We start from the raw sequence: 17450 nt of genomic DNA on the forward strand, positions 1-17450 counted from the left end.
CAAGCCGAGCCATGAGATCTAAGATACCCCTTTGCTGTGTATTATGTATCATGGATTTCGTCAAACAGGTGTTTTTTTAAGTATTTGTGGGTGCATCTCAAACAAATGAACATGGTGCTATCTCAATTTGAATATTCATTAATGATAAGACTCAAATAGGGGCAAAACGTGATTTTTCAACATTGGTTATAGAATGGCGTGTCGTAAAAAGTGGATTGCATTTCAAAAGATAAAAGGGGCTTTCAGCACAGATCCTTTTGTTCACCCTGGATGTAGTGGCCTGTAAAGAAAAGTCAGCAGTACCAAAGTAGATTTTATAGGCACGTTAACACTCCATGACTTGCAGGCTTCCATCTATCGGCGTGCTTGCTGTCCTCCTGGCTGCCATTAGAGGGCGCTGTTGGGAGAGGAGGAGCTCATTCCGTCCCATGCAGAGCCAGTCTCTCAACAGCGCCCTCTAGCTGGGAGTGGCTCCCTTGCCAGACCGGCATGCACACTGATTGACAGTAGCCTGTGCTTATGGAAGCGTGCTGGTATCTTGAAATTAGGTACCCTGTTGATTTTTTTTTTTTCTTTTAGACCACAGGCACCAGGGCAACCAAAGTAAGTGTAGCTCTCCTTTAAGCTCTTCCTATTGGAATTTAGGAAAAAGGGGAGGGTTTCTATGGGCAGTAGGAGCTTTTTACTGTCCATCACACCTCTCTCAAGGAGAAAATGTCACAAACTGGGGTTTTTGGAGGTTTTTTTGACCAAAAAATAAATTTTTTTGGTTGGAAAAAAACCCCAGGACTGGTAGGTTTCTAGAGGAGCTTTTTTGCTGTAAAAACGCTCTAGCACTGAAAAACACGGTAAAACGCTGCAAACCGGAGTTTTTGGAGGTTTTTTGACCAAAAAATAAAGTTTTTTGGCTGGAAAAAAAACCCAGGACTAGTGGGTTTCTAGAGGAGTGTTTTTAGCTGTAAAAATGCTTCAAAGTTGAAAAATGCTGAAAAACGAAGTAAAACGCCACAAACCAGCATTTTTGGATTTTTTTTTTGAACAAAAAAAAAATGTTTACTGTCCGCACACATCACACATCTCTAAAGGAGAAAATGCCACAAACCGGTGTTTTTGGAGGTTTTTTTGACCAAAAAATAAAGTTTTTTGGATGGAAAAAAACCCAGGACTAGTGGGTTTCTAGAGGAGCTTTTTGCTGTAAAAACGCTCTAGCACTGAAAAACGCGGTAAAACGCCGCAAACCAGCATTTTTGGAGGTTTTGTTGACCAAAAAATAAAGTTTTTTGGCTGGAAAAAAAACCCAGGACTAGTGGGTTTCTGGAGGAGTTTTTTAGCTGTAAAAATGCTCTAATGCTGAAAAATACGGTAAAACGCCACAAACCGGTGTTCTTGGAGGTTTTTTTGGCCAAAAAATTTGTATTTTTTGACTGGAAAAAAAACCCAGGACTAAAAAATGTTTTTTAGTAAAAAAAAAAACAGCAAATGTGGGAAAACGCCACTAAACGCTAATGCAAAAAAACACTGAAAAACTGATGTTAATTGAACAAGCTGAAGTCAGAAGCTGATTGGCTGCCATGCACAGCCGCACCAGATTTCTGCACCCTCCGGTTTTAGTAATTCAGCCCCTATGGGTTATTGCGCCCAGGGGCGGACTGACCACTTGGGAACTCGAGCACTGCCCGTGGGCCCGGGGTCAGTAGGGGGCCCCATGAGATGCCCCTGGTACCTTTCATAGGCTTTTTTTTGGGTGTGTTTTGAGTGTGGGTGAGGACACAGGGGCCCCATGATCCCCTATTGCCCGGGGGCCCCATGAGTTGTCAGTCCACCCCTGATTGCGCCCCTTGCGATGTATTACTGTACATGTAGTCCACAATGAAGACGCTCCCGCCCCGGGTACTGAGATTATAAGCACTGGACATTGAATGCACTCTCTTTTTTTTCATTAAAATATTTAAATGTAAGTTATATATTTATTGTATTTATAAAGCAGCGGTATGCTTCGTGTTCCGGCGGGGCTGCTACCATAGTATTCAGGTATCTGAACTACTGCTGTGAGAGAACAAAACGTCTTTTGGGGGATTTTGTGTTCAATTCCTGGTTTACCCGCACAATGAACCTCTTTTTTGCCTCAGGATCTCAATGATCCTGAAGAAGAGAACATTCAATGTAATTGAAACATTATATTAAATGATCTAGAACAGTGGTTCTCAACCTGTGGGTCGCGACTCCTTTGGGGGTCGAACGTCCCTTTTACAGGGGTCCCCTAAGACCATCAGAAAACACATATTTCCGATCTGTAAAGAGCAGCTGCTGTGTTGAAAGCAGCTGCTGTGTTGAAAGCAGCAGTATTGGAGGTAAAACGACACTCATGAATTATAATTACTGGGTAAATAATGTTATGGTTGGGGGTCACCACAACATGAGGAACTGTATTAAAGGGTCACGGCATTAGGAAGGTTGAGAACCACTGATCTAGAAGGACATTTCATCCTTTTTTGGGCCCGTATCATGTAAGGAGGCGTGACGGAAGTCACATGACTCATGTTCAATTTCTACATCTTCCGGCTGTTGCTGATTGGCAGTTGACGCTGCAGCACACGGATGTACTTTTCCGTCATGCCACGTGGGCCTCAAATAAACTGAGAATTAAAGTACAGGACTGTTTATTTTCCTAAAGTGCATGGAAACCAGGGGATGCACATAGGGGAATACTGTCTGCTGTACTCCAATGAAGGGACACGGAAAGGGATATTTTTGATTTGTATTTTTTTTTTTTCAATAAATAAGGTTCATTTACTCCAAATGGTAAACGCCGTTTGTATTGTTTAATTGTATGTCTAAACTGTTTATGAACTGGATTTTATCTTTCAAAAATACAATAAAAAGATAAGCGATTGTTTTGTATTTGTATTCTTGCTCAGACTGCGTTCGGATGGAAATATAAAATGGAGAGCCATTTATAACCAAAAACATGGCGCCGTGGCCCTTACATCGGGAGCTGCATTGTCATACCTGATCTAGAATAATGGGTGGTGATTGGTTGCTGCTTACAGCTCCGGGAGATCATGTAGAGCTATGGCACTGGACAAGACGTCACAGCAACCAATCAGATCAGTTTTCTGCAGTGAGATCAGGGGCGTCCCTAGGGTTGGTGTCACCCGGTGTGGTAACACTTGGTGACACCCCCTCCGACGATTCCCCGCAGAATGGATCAGATCTGCGTATTGGGGAGCATAATGGATCTGACTCCATCTTGCGGTAATCATCGGCTTGCTTTACAACTTACCTTTTCATGGAGCTGGTCCGGTGTCACCCCGTGCGGTAGGTGTCACCCGGTGTGTGCACCCCCTGCACCTGCCTCAGGACGCCACTGGGTGAGATCACTATATTGATTGGCTGTTGTGCATTACTGTCCATTGTCATTGCATTAAAGTACAGGCGTACCTCGGTTTACGAACGCCTCAGTTAACGTACTTTTCGGTTTACAAATGAAAATCCATTGAAAATAAAGCCTCGGTTTACACATTTTTTAAAGAATTATTTTCACAATACCAATACTAAATAATATACACTGTTATGGGTTATTTCTGCCCAATAAATGTAGCAGAATTCATTTTGGTCTACATTCTTTTTTTTTCTTCAAAATGTTTTCATTTGTATAGCAAACAATAAGAAAAACCCAGCGGTGATTAAATACCGCCAAAAAAAGCTCCATCTGTCATACGAGTAAAAAGGGCGGACTGACCATTTGGAAACTCGGGCACTGCCCGAGGGCCCAGGGGCAGTAGAGGGCCCCATGAAATGCCCCTGGTACCTTTTTCATAGGCTTTTTTGAGTTTGGGCAAGGACACAGGGGCCCCATGATCCCCTATTGCCCAGGGGCCCCATGAGTTGTCAGTCCACCCCTGACAAGTACAGTGTTGCATGACTGAGTAATTGTCACTCAAAGTGTGATCATGCTGAAAGCTCGATTTAGTAGTTGGTAGAGCTGATCCAGCAGCACCACCTCCCTATTGAATTGAATCAAAATGAAATAGAAAAGAACATGGGGCTTTTAAGGTGCTATCATACCCTCAGGAAAAAAATATTGAAACACAACTATGTATAAAAATATCACAAATTTTATTACACAATATAAAAATATAGAGAAGAAAACCTTCCCATAAAAACAATACATAGCATGGACCCTTCAGTACAGCAAAGCGCTGACAGCTGAAAATTGGCCTGGACTGGAAGAGGGTGAAAGTGTCCGGACTGGAAGTGGTTAAGGTAACTAAAAGAAAACTGTCAATGCAGATGAACTTATAATTACCTGCAAGAATATCTGGAGCTTACAAGCAGTGACTAAGCAGTGCCTTTGTGTTTCGGGGCCCCGGGGTTGGAAAGTTTCCCTTTGCCCCACCCTGGTGTGTGAGTCCCGCAGCTTTTATCTCTGTTTAATAAAAAATGTATACTTGTAATACCGAGACCTGATACGTTTTATTCAGTTTTGTACTCAGCTTATCCACCCTGTCCTCTAAGGCCTGGTTCACACCAATACAATGTGCTTTTTGACCATTTTGCACATGCGTTTTTTTTGCCGTATTTTTTCCACATTTTGCATTTTTCAGCTTTTTTTTAATTAAAAGGGAATTTTTTATGTTGCTGGGCAGAATAAAAAACACAAAACGCTGCAAAAACATGGCAAAAACGAACTACATGTGTTTCAGCTTCTCCATTGAACTCTATTGTAACACAAACGCTGTTTTTTTTCCTTCTTACCCCTGGTTCACATCTGTGCGGGTGGTGCCGCTACGGATACGCGCAAAAATCCGTGCAGCCGCACCACCCGCACAGAGAATTGCGGACCCACGGGCTGGTGCCATTAGTTCTAATGGCACGCCGCCCGCACTGGGAAACGCAACCATACTGGGAACCCAGGTTCCCATGCGGGCTGCGTTTTCCAAAGAAGTGCAGGGACTTCATCTCTGCATGTCACAGGCACGGAAGTACATTCAAATGAATTGTCTCTCGTGCCTGAGCAAAATGCGGCCCGCACGGCTGCATAGGTGTGAATCGGGGGTACAAAAGTCCCTGACCCTTTCCTAAATGCAGCAGCTCAAAAAATGTGAATGTGTGCCATAGGAAACCATGCTAAATAGACTGTAGTGCGTTCCTGCAAAAAGCGAACAACACCACATTGGTGTGAACCAGCTCTAAGGCTAGGTTCACATCTGTGTGGGTGGTGGCGCTGCGGATCCGCACAAAAATCCATGCAGTCGCACCACCCGCACAGAGGAATGCGGACCCGCAGGCGGGTGTCATTAATTCTAATGGCACGCCGCCCGCACTGGAAATCGCAACCGTACTTGGAACCGAGGTTCCCGTGCAGGCTGCGTTTTCCAAAGAAGTGCAGGGACTTCTTCCCCTGTGTGTCACGGGCACAGGAGTCCATTCAAATGGACTTCCGTGCATTTGAATGGACTCCCGCGCAAAATGTGGCCCGCAGGAACGCAGATATGTGAACCGGGGGTCAGTCAGAGAAGGACTTTCCAGATGCTGCAAAAGGGTAATGGAGGGGGCATGGAGACATTGGTGTCATATAGGTGGACCGGGTGTACTAGGAGTCACTAGATGGCATAGGGTGGCACTGGGGGACTCTTAGAGTCATGGAATGTGCAGGGTGCACTGGAGGACTCAGAAGGCTCTGGGGTGCGTTGGAGACACCAGGGACACTGAGATCATTACATGACATAGGGTGCACTGAAATCAGTGGAAACACTGACATAACTAGAGAGCAAAGGATGGTCTAGAATGCACTGGAGTCACAGGGCACATGGGGTTACTAGCAGGGGAGGACTGACAACTCATGGGGCCCCCGGCAATAGGGGATCATGGGGCCCCTGTGTCTTTGCCCACACTCATAGCACACCCAAAAAAGCCTATAATAGGTACCAGGGGCATTTCATGGGGCCCCCTACTGACCCCAGGCCCTCGGGCAGTGCCGAGTGCTTGAATGGTCAGTCTGCCCCTGGTTACTAGATGTACGCACCTCTATTAGCCCATCCCCTCCTCCGCCCGGGAAGGAAGGTAGGGTACAGTTTGCCGTCTTCGCCCTGGGCACTGGATGACCTTGTCCCGGCACTGCCAACTCCTGACCACTGAAATCTGCAAGCTGCTCTCTGCATTACATAATCCTGACCCCTGCGCTCTAAGGCTCTATTCACACCTACGCATTTAATTTTTGTGCGTTTACGAAACGCATGAAAAAGTGCATGAACTGCATAATAACAGTGTCACGCTTCCCCCCCCCTTCCCCTACCAGTAAAATGTGACTTCAAATAATATTCCTAATAACACTGAATTGGTGAAATATACTATAAGCCCGGGTTCACACTGACGCGGTGCGGGAGTCGCAGCGGTTTCAGTGCGAATTCCACACCACATCAGAATCGCACCCCGTTCATGCGAACTGCTGCGGGTGTGTATGTTACGTTAACAACACCCCAAAAGCGGTCTGCAAAATGCAGAATCGGATCGCATAGGGAAGAGGCGTTTTTGGGGTCGATTTTTTTAACCGCCTCCCACCAAAAAGGTAATGACAGGCGCAAGGCAGTTTTCTTGTTCTGGGAGGACGTCCTCCCACTCTAACCGCACGTGCGCTGCTCTGGGGGTGCGCAGTGCGGCGATCGGTGGTGCGCTGTGTCCCTCGGACACAGCGGATCATTGATCAATGGAAAAAGCCGAAGACATTGGCTCTGTCATGTGATCAGCTGTGTCCAATCACAGCTGATCGAATGTAATAAGGAAATGCCGGTTATCGGCATTTCTCTCCTCTCGAGCTGACAGAGGAGAGGAGAGCCGGTAATTGGCATTCCTCAGAGGGGACATCTACACTGATCATCAGGGCACTGATGATCAGTGTGCCCTAATGATCAGTGTAGCCCCTGCAGTGCCACCTGTCAGTGCCCATCAGTGCCACATCAATGCCACATATCAGTGCCCATCTGAGCTGCCTTTCAGTGCCACCTATCAGTGCCACCTATCAGTCCCCGTCAGTGCTGCCTGTCAGTGCCGCCTATCAGTGCCTGTCAGTGCCGCCTATCAGTGCCAGTCAGTGCCGCCTATCAGTGCCATATGAGTGCTGCCTTTCAATGCCCATCAGTGCAGATGCCTGTCAATGCCCATCAGTGCCACCTACCAGTGCCTCCTCATCAGTGCCCATCAGTGCTGTCTATCAGTGCAGCCTATCAGTGCCCATCACTGCAGCCTCATTAGCGCACATCAGTGAAGGAGAGAAATCACTTATTTACAAAATTTTATAACAAAAACTAAGAAAAAACTTTTTTTTTTAAATTTTTCAGTTGTTTTTGGTTTGTTTAGCAAAAAATAAAAAACCCTGAGGTGATTAAATACCACCAAAAGAAAGCTCTGTCTGTCACAAAAAAAATGATAAAAATGTCATATGGGTACAGTGTTGCATAACCGCACAATTGTCATTCAAAGTGCGACAGCGCTGAAAGGTGAAAATTGGCCTGGGCAGGAGGGGGGTAGAATGGCCCGGTAGGCGAGGGGTTAAACTGAACAAACATACTCCAAAGATGCTGCAAGAAGGGGGTTTACACCGCAATGGAGGCACAACGCCCCAGTGTGAAAACACACATAAACATTACAAATATTTCCCAGCGTCCAATCAAATCAACTCCATCAATGTGTATCCTTCAGAGTCTTTACAATTCTTCAGGAATCTTTCAATCCTTTAAATTCTTAATAAAGTGACATCCTCCTCTTCTTCTTGTAACCCCCCAGGTGATCATCCCTTTACATCCGCTAGTTCATAGAAATACACGGGTGTCTGTTTTTCATCTGTAAACAGACAGATGGAAAATGGACATATGGAACACCCGTTTGAAAGGGGCCTATTTTTCTTCTGGGAAAAAAAACCGGAACTGACAGAAAACGGATGTAGACGGATACAAACTGACAAAAAATGGATGTAAATGGATGAAAATGTACAAAAACTGATGTAAATGAATGAAAAACGGATGTAAATGGATGTAAACGGATGAAAAATGGATGTAAACCGATGAAAAATGGATGGAAACAGATGGAAACGGACAAAAACAGATGTAAATGTATGAAAACGCATGAAAACAGATGTAAATAGATGTAAACTGATGAAAAATGGATGTAAATGGATGAAAAATGGATGTAAACCGATTAAAAACGGATAAAAACAGATGTAAATGGATGAAAACGGATGTAAACTGATGAAAAATGTATGTAAACGGATGAAAAATGTATGTAAATGGATGTAAACAGATGAAAAATGTATGTAAACAGATGAAAATGGACAAAAACAGATGTAAATGGATGAAAATAGATGTAAACAGATCCAAACTGATGAAAACGGATGTAAATGTATGAAAAATGGATGTAAACCAATTAACAACGGATAATAACAGATGGAAATGTATGAAAACGGATGTAAACAGATGTAAACTGATGAAAAACGGATGTAAATGGATGTAAACGGATGAAAAATGGATGTAAACCAATGAAAAATGGATGTAAACAGATGAAAATGGACAAAAACAGATGTAAACGGATGAAAACAAATGTAAACAGATGTAAACTGATGAAAACTGATGTAAATGGATGTAAACGGATGAAAAATGGATGTAAACCAATTAAAAACGGATAAAAACAGATGTAAATGAATGAAAACGGATGTATACAGATGTAAACTGATGAAAAATGAATGTAAATATATGTAAACGGGTGAAAATAAATGTAAACGGATGAAAAATGGATGTAAACCGATGAAAAAAGGATGTAAACAGATGAAAATGGACAAAAACAGATGTAAATGGATGTAAACAGATGTAAACTGCTTAAAAAACGGATGTAAATGGATGTAAACAGATGAAAAATGGATGTAAACTGATGAAAACCGGATGTAAATGGATGAAAAACTGATGTAAATGGTTGTAAACAAATGAAAAACGGATGTAAACGGATGAAAAACGGATGTAACTGGATGTAAACCGATGAAAAACAAATGGAAATGGAAGAAAAATGGATGTAAAAGGATGTAAACTGATGAAAAATGGATGTAAATAGATGTAAAGGGGTGAAAATGGATGTAAACGGATGAAAAATGGATGTAAATGGATGTAAACCGATGAAAAAAGGATGTAAAATGGACAAAAACAGATGTAAATGGATGTAAACAGATGAAAAATGGATGTAAATGGATGTAAACTGATGAAAAATAGATGTAAACAGATGAAAGTGGACAAAAACAGATGTAAATGGATGAAAACGGATGTAAACAGATGTAAACTGATGAAAACTGATGTAAATGGATGTAAACGGATGAAAAATGGATGTAAATGGATGTAAACTGATGGAAAATGGATGTAAACCAATTAAAAACAGATAAAAACAGATGTAAATGCATGAAAACGGATGTAAACAGATGTAAACTGATGAAAAAAGGATGTAAAATGGACAAAAACAGATGTAAATGGATGTAAACGGATGTAAACAGATATAAACTGCTGAAAAACGGATGAAAAATGGATGTAAACGGATTAAAAACGGATGTAAAACAGATGCAAATGGATGTAAATGAATAAAAAATGGATGTAAATGGATGAAAAACGGATGTAAATGGATGTAAACTGATGAAAAACGGATGTAAACAGATGAAAAACGGATGTAAATGTATGTAAACGAATGAAAAATGGATGTAAACGGGTGAAAAACGGATGTAAATGGATGTAAACCGAAGAAAAACGGATGTAAACCGATGAAAAACAGATGTAAACGGATGAAAAACAGATGTAAACAGATGAAAATGGACAAAAACAGATGTAAATAGATGTAACTGATGAAAAAAATGGAACGCCCGTGTGAAAAGGGTCAAAATGGTTGGGAAAACATTTTCTTTTTCCCACTACTATTATTTTATACCGGCTTTTGAGATGTACAAATACAACAATTTAGAAACTGGATGAAAGGGTTAAGCTGGCCATACTTTCTACAATTTCCTTGAGGAAGGCTCCGTTCACCCCAATGCGTTTTTTAGTGAAGTGTACGACAGTCCATGTAACATGGTTTCCTAAGGGACACGTTCACATTTATGCTTTTTTGAGCCGCTGCATTTTTGGAAAGGGTCAGGAACTTTTTTCAGCCCGGGTTCAAACTGATGAGGTGCGAAATTTGCGCCGGTTTCTGTGCAATTCCCGCACCGCATCATAATCGCACCCCGTTCATACAAACCACTGCGGGTGTGTTTTTTAAGTAAACGACACCCCGAAATCAGTATGCAAAATGCATGGGTGCGAACACCCATGAGATCCGATTCCGGTGTGGACAAAAAAAGGGTCCTGCACTTTTTTGGTGCGGATGCAGTGCGATAGGAGCGATACAGACTGTACGGCTCAAACTGCACTGCACACAAATCGCATGTGATTGGCACAGGACTGCGGTGCGGTTCCTGTGTGAATCACGTGTGATGTACCGCACCGCATGTATGCAAACCCGGGTTAAAAGCAAAAAGCAGTGTTTTTGCTACAATAGAGTTCAACGGAGAAGCTGATGAAATGTACGGTAGTGTGTTTTTGTTTTGTTTTTTATTCTGCCCAGCAACAATAAAAATTCCACTTTAACCCCCCTGGTGGTATTCCTGAGTGTAGCTCGGGGGTTACCGCTTGTGGTGCTGAAACTTTACCCCGAGCTACACTCGGGAACAGGGGCGGACTGATCATTTGGAAACTCAGGCACTGCCCGAGGGTCCAGGGTCAGTAGGGGGCCCCATGAGATGCCCCTGGTACTTTTTTCATAGGCTTTTTTGAGTTTGGGCAAGGACACAGGGGCCCCATGATCCCCTATTGCCCGGGGGCCCCATGAGTTCTCAGTCCGCCCCTGCTCGGGAATACACTGCAGCGTTGCTCTGGGATCCCTCCAACACTTACCTTGTCCTGCGCTCCTGCGATGTCCCCCCTGCAGTGTCCCCGGCAATGTCCTCCGGCCGATGCCGGCATCTGTCATCTGGGGTCCGTTCCCTGTGACGTCGGGACGTACGGGGGACGGAACTGGCGGGAAATTTGAAAATTTTAAAAGTGACATTCACTAAATACACTAAAATCACATCGTATAACATTCCTGTATCAAACCATTTCACATACATTGTGTCCCGAGTGCTTTGTCCGGCGCCCTGCCTGCATTTTTACTGTTCTTTCTGCCTGGAAACTGAGAAACGTCCATGGCGTCCAAAAAGCGTCCCTTTAGGTCAAAAGCGGTTTTAGACCGGCTAGAGAACAGCGATAGTAAATCAGAACCACTTGCAGAATTGAGTGATAATGATTCGTGGGGGAAATTCCTCATCAGACACTGAAAACGATTCTGTGACTTTGCTCAGCGATGTGCGAACTTGCCGCTATATTTCACATTTCAGTGTTTTTGGTTTGATTATATTATTGAATTAAATTTATTATTATTATTATTATATTATTATTTTTTATGAGTATTTATTAGATTATAATTTATGATTTCAAATTTTATCATCCCCGACTTTTATCAGACTCTTGTTTAGACAGATTTCAGTGAGTTATTCCTACAGCCTACAATAAAAAAACGACATATTTCCATGTAAAAAAAAGTACCGCTTTGAGCACAGAAATATTGACATAATCAGACCGCTAGGGAGGTTAAAAAAAAAAAAAAAAGCTGAATAAAACACAGTAAAAATGCTTCAAAAAGGCATGTAGAAAAACACAAACAAAATGCAAAAAGCACTGGAGAAAGCATCAAACGCAAAATGCATTTATGTGACCCGAGCCTGTGGCCTGCAGCATAGATTGGGAGGATCCCAGAGTTTTGGCATCGATTTGTTGGCTACAATTCAGGGGCAGATTGACAACTCATGGGGCCCCCGGGCAAAAGGGGATCATGGGGCCCCTGTGTCCTTGCCCAAACTCAAAAAAGCCTATGAAAAAGGTACCAGGGGCATCTGATGGGGCCCCCTACTGACCCCGGGCCCTCAGGCAGTGCCCGAGTTTCCAAATGGTCAGTCCGCCCCTGCTACAATGTAACTCTTGCGTTCCGTTGGAGTCTCCCTTTAAATGCCATGACAGCCTCTGCTAACACTCGCAGCACATGTTACACTTCCCGTCTCGTGTGCGTTTCCTGTCATTGTTCCGTGCAAAGGCGTTAGTCATGTGCTCTGTGCAGAGCCGTGATTGGCTGATCTTATCAGCACAGGCTTTGTGAGTCCCTTACACTTCAACTGAACTCCATCACATGACAGCGCGGACGACCGCTGAATCACCCCATCTCCGTCCCACGCCATCCGTGTTCCACCCGCTCCCTACCTCCCAGTATCGCCCTATTACAGGATACAGAACCAAGCATCGATTTGTATGGAGTTTGTAGTAATAACAAGAAAAGCGCTAAAAGGATCCCCTGCAGCCAGCAACAATAGATCCCCCCAGCAACAATGGATCCCCCCACCATCAACAATGGACCACCTGCAACAAATACACCCCCAGCAGCAATAGTCCATCGGCAGCATCAAGAGATCTCCCCACAGCTAGCATCAATATATCCCCCAGCAGCTACAACAATAGGCCCCTCCCTCAACAGTAGGTCCCTCCCAGCAACAATGGACCACCTGCAACAAAATACACCCCCAGCAGCATCAATAGATCTCCCCACAGCCAGCATCAATAGACTCTCCAACAGCTAACAATGATAGACCTCTCCCACAACAGTAGATCCCTCCCAGCAACAATGGACCACCTGCAACAAAATACACCCCCAGCAGCAATAGTCCTCCGGCAGCATCAACAGATCTCCCCGCAGCCATCATCAACAGATCCTCTGGCAGCTAGCAACATTAGACCCCTCCCTCAACAGTAGATCCCTCCCTCAACAGTAGATTCCTCTCAGCAACAATGGACCACCTGCAACAAAATACCCCCAGCAGCAGAAATTGTCCCCCAGCAGCATCAAGAGATCTCCCCACAGCCAGCATCCATATATCCCCCAGCAGCTAGCAACAATAGGCCCCTCCCTCAACAGTAGATCCTCCCAGCAACAATGGACCACCTGCAACAAAATACCCCCAGCAGCAGAAATAGTCCCCCAGCAGCATCAACAGATCTCCCCACAGCCAGCATCAATAGACCCTCCAGCAGCTAGCAATGATAGACCCCTCTCTCAACAGTAGATCCCTCCCAGCAACAATGGACCACCTGCAACAAAATACACCACCAGCAGCAAAAGTCCTCCAGCAGCATCAACAGATCTCCCCGCAGCCATCATCAACAGACCCTCTGGCAGATAGCAACATTAGACCCCTCCCTCAACAGTAGATCCCTCCCAGCAACAATGGACCACCTGCAACAAAATACCCCCAGCAGCATCAACAGATCTCCCCGCAGCCATCATCAACAGACCCTCTGGCTGATAGCAACATTAGACCCCTCCCTCAACAGTAGATCGCTCCCAGCAACAATGGACCACCTGCAACTCCCAGCAGCAGAAATAGTCCCCCAGCAGCATCAACAGATCTCCCCACAGCCAGCATCAATAGACCCTCCAGCAGCTAGCAATGATAGACCCCTCTCTCAACAGTAGATCCCTCCCAGCAACAATGGACCACCTGCAACAGGAATAGATGCATTCCATTTAAAAAAAAATGCTACATGTTCTACTTTTGTTGTACCACTGAACTACAGAACACCTCCCTCGTGTGTTATTGGAATGAGCAGAGATGGAGGTGTTCTGTAGTCCCGACACGCTTCCTGCCTTTGAGGGACAATGTTGCTCCTCCACTTTTTTAGTGCCGGCCGTCATCGAGTATCAGAACTCTTTGCAAACAGCTGGAGCCTGCTAGCACCTTGTTTAATATGATCATCAGCACTCCCATGAATGTGTGTTGGCCAATCAGTGATCACATGAAGAGCAGTAAGCAAGATATCACTTCTGACATTATTGCTTACTGCGTGTGAAATCTGTGAATGATCACAGAGATCACATGGTACAGGGCCATTCACAGCAGCCTTGTACCATGTGACAAGCTGTGACCAATCACAGCTCACACAGTATTTCTCAATGGCTGCAAGAATGCAGCCAGAGAGAAGGAGAAATGATTGCTTTTACAGCCTTTATGGGTGTAAAAGGAATCCGTGTAAAAAAAAAAAAATCTTCATCACCCCCCACAAGTAGTACAGTGTCACCATGGTGACACTGTACTGCTAGGGTGACAGTATGTAGAAAAAAAAACATAAATAATAATATAAAAAAATAAAATTAAAATTTCAAAATAAAATGTAAAAAAATTATAATTTTTGGTTATAAACTAATTCGGGTTATTTTTTTTACTAAAAAGATAACGGAATAAATTTTGGCCAAGATTTATGATGAAATACTATTTATTTGCAAAATTTTATAAGAAAAACACTTTTTTTCAAAATGTTCGGACTTTCTCATTTATATAGCAAAAAAAAAATAACAATCCCAGTGGTGAATAAATACCACCAAAATAAAGCTTTATCTGTCTAAAAAAAATGCTAAAACATTCATCTGGGTACAGTGTTGCATGACCGCGCAATTGTCATTCAAAGTGTGACAGCGCTGGAAGCTGAAAATTGGCCTGGACTGGAAGGGGGTGAAAGTGTCCGGACTGGAAGGGGGTGAAAGTGTCCGGACTGGAAGGGGGTGAAAGTGTCCGGACTGGAAGGGGGGAAAGTGTCCGTACTGGAAGGGGGGTGAAAGTGTCCGGACTGGAAGGGGGTGAAAGTGTCCGTACTGGAAGGGGGGTGAAAGTGTCCGGAATGGAAGGGGGTGAAAGTGTCCGGACTGGAAGGGGGGTGAAAGTGTCCGGACTGGAAGGGGGGTGAAAGTGTCCGGACTGGAAGGGGGTGAAAGTGTCCGGACTGGAAGAGGGTGAAAGTGTCCAGACTGGAAGGGGGGTGAAAGTGTCCGGACTGGAAGGGGGTGAAAGTGTCCGGACTGGAAGGGGGTGAAAGTGTCCGGACTGGAAGGGGGTGAAAGTGTCCGGACTGGAAGGGGGGTGAAAGTGTCCAGACTGGAAGGGGGGTAAAAGTGTCCGGACTGGAAGGGGGGTAAAAGTGTCCGGACTGGAAGGGGGGGAAAGTGTCCGGACTGGAAGTGGTTAAAGTAAACAGGTTTTTTTCCCTTGGGATAAAAGTATTATAGCAATAAATAAAGGCTGATCATTGTAAGCACCCCTGTCAGTGGTCAGTCCCAGGGAGCGCGCTCAGTCCATAATGGTGGGCGCTGTTTATGAATGGCAACCCGCCCCTGCACTGCCACCGTCCGGCCGTTTATATACAACGGCCGGACGACAAGTGGTTAATCTGCCCAGCAACAAGTTGGAAAAAACGCACCGCAAAAAACTGCAGAAACTGATCGAATGCAAACTGCATAGGTGTGAACCGAGCCTAAACGTATTAGCAGATTTAAATACACAAACAAACTAAAGCCAAACTCCAGCTTGCACTAGAGTAATGGGATAAAGGTTTTATACAAATACATAAAAGCTGATCATTTTAATCCCCCCCCCCCCCACACCCGGCAGTGATAAATGATTTGTCTCATCCATGTAAACGGATATGTTCTACTGGAGAGCTTGTGTTTTTTTTTAGAAACAACAGACTTGCTGGCTGGATCACCAAATGACAGTAGAAGAAAGAAAGCCTATAAAAGAAAACTAATGCAGCCGCCCCATCTAAGAATTGGTAAGCTGCCACATAATAAATGTTTGCTGTGAGGTTTGATTCCGCTCTAAGTGACGCAACACCCCGCGTAGCGAGATGTATCATCTTCGGATGAAAGTGAAACAAACGTATTAATCACGGCGCTCAGTTTTCGGAGGTTCCTCTGAGATTGGCAGTGATTACAGATACAGTGGAGTTCTGATCCATGGTAAGGTGTCTGTTCCAGTCATTTAACCCCGCGGTGGCTGCGATCTGATTCATTGCTGAACATCGGCCTGTATACGGTAAGTCAGAAGGTCACAACCCGTGATATCATGCGTGACTCATAGGCTTTGTTGTGAAAGACACGCAGAACTCCTGACCGGCCTGCCTGCAGTTCCGGAACCCTGTTTTAGGACTGCTGACTTGACTTGTGATTTACTAAAAGGCCAGTGGTCTCCAAACTGTGACTCGGGGGCCAAATGTGGTCCATTGCTTGTCTTTATCTGGCCCTATTCCTCCTACTGACACCAATAATTCCTGCCACTGACACCAATGATGGGGCACTATTCCTGCCACTGACACCAATGATGGGGCACTATTCCTCCCACTGATACCAATGATGGGGCACTATTCCTCCCACTGACACCAACAATATGTCATTATTCCTTCCACTGATACCCACAAAGGAACACTAGTCCTCCTATTCCTGCTATTGCTTCCACTGACACCAATAATTTCTGCCACTGACACCAATAATGGGGCACTATTCCTTCCACTGACACCAATGATGGGGCACTATTCCTCTCACTGACACCAATGATGGGGCTCTATTCCTTCACTGACACCAATGATGGGGCACTATTCCTCCCACTAATACCAATGATGGGGCACTATTCCTCCCACTGACACCAATAATGGGGCACTACTCCTCCCACTGACACCAATGATGGGGCACTATTCCTCCCACTGAAACCAATGATGGGACACTTTTCCTGCCACTGACACCAATGATGGGGCACTATTCCTCCCACTGATACCAATGATGGGGCACTATTCCTTCCACTGACACCAATGATGGGGCACTATTCCTTCTACTGACACCAATGATGGGGCATTATTCCTCCCACTGACACCAATGATGGGGCACTATTCCTCCCACTGACCAATGATGGGGCACTATTCCTCCCACTGACCAATGATGGGGCACTATTCCTCCCACTGATACCAATGATGGGACACTATTCCTGCCACTGATACCAATGATGGGGCACTATTCCTCCCACTGACACCAATGATGGGGCACTATTCCTCCCAATGACACCAATGATGGGGCACTATTCCTCCCACTGACACCAATGATGGGGCACTATTCCTCCCACTGACACCAATGATGGGGCACTATTCCTCCCACTGACACCAATGATGGGGCACTATTCCTCCCACTGACCAATGATAGGGCACTATTCCTCCCACTGATACCAACGATGTGTCATTATTCCTTCCACAGATATCAAGAGGCAGGCGTTGCTTGAGCAGGGGGCATGTTCAAGAGGCAGGCGTTGCTTGAGCAATGGGCGTGTTCAAGAGGCACTCGATGCTTGAGCAGGGGACGTGTTCAAGAGGCAAGTGGTGCTTGAGCAGGGGGCGTGTTCAAGAGGCAGGAGGTGCATGAGCAGGGGACGTGTTCAAGAGCCAGGTGGTGTGTGAGCAGGGGGCGTGTTCAAGAGGCAGGTGGTGCGT

This window comes from Staurois parvus, unplaced genomic scaffold, assembly GCF_062004578.1.
Source record: "Staurois parvus isolate SC_StPar_1 unplaced genomic scaffold, SC_StPar_1.0 ptg000796l, whole genome shotgun sequence".
NCBI classification, from domain to species: domain Eukaryota; kingdom Metazoa; phylum Chordata; class Amphibia; order Anura; family Ranidae; genus Staurois; species Staurois parvus.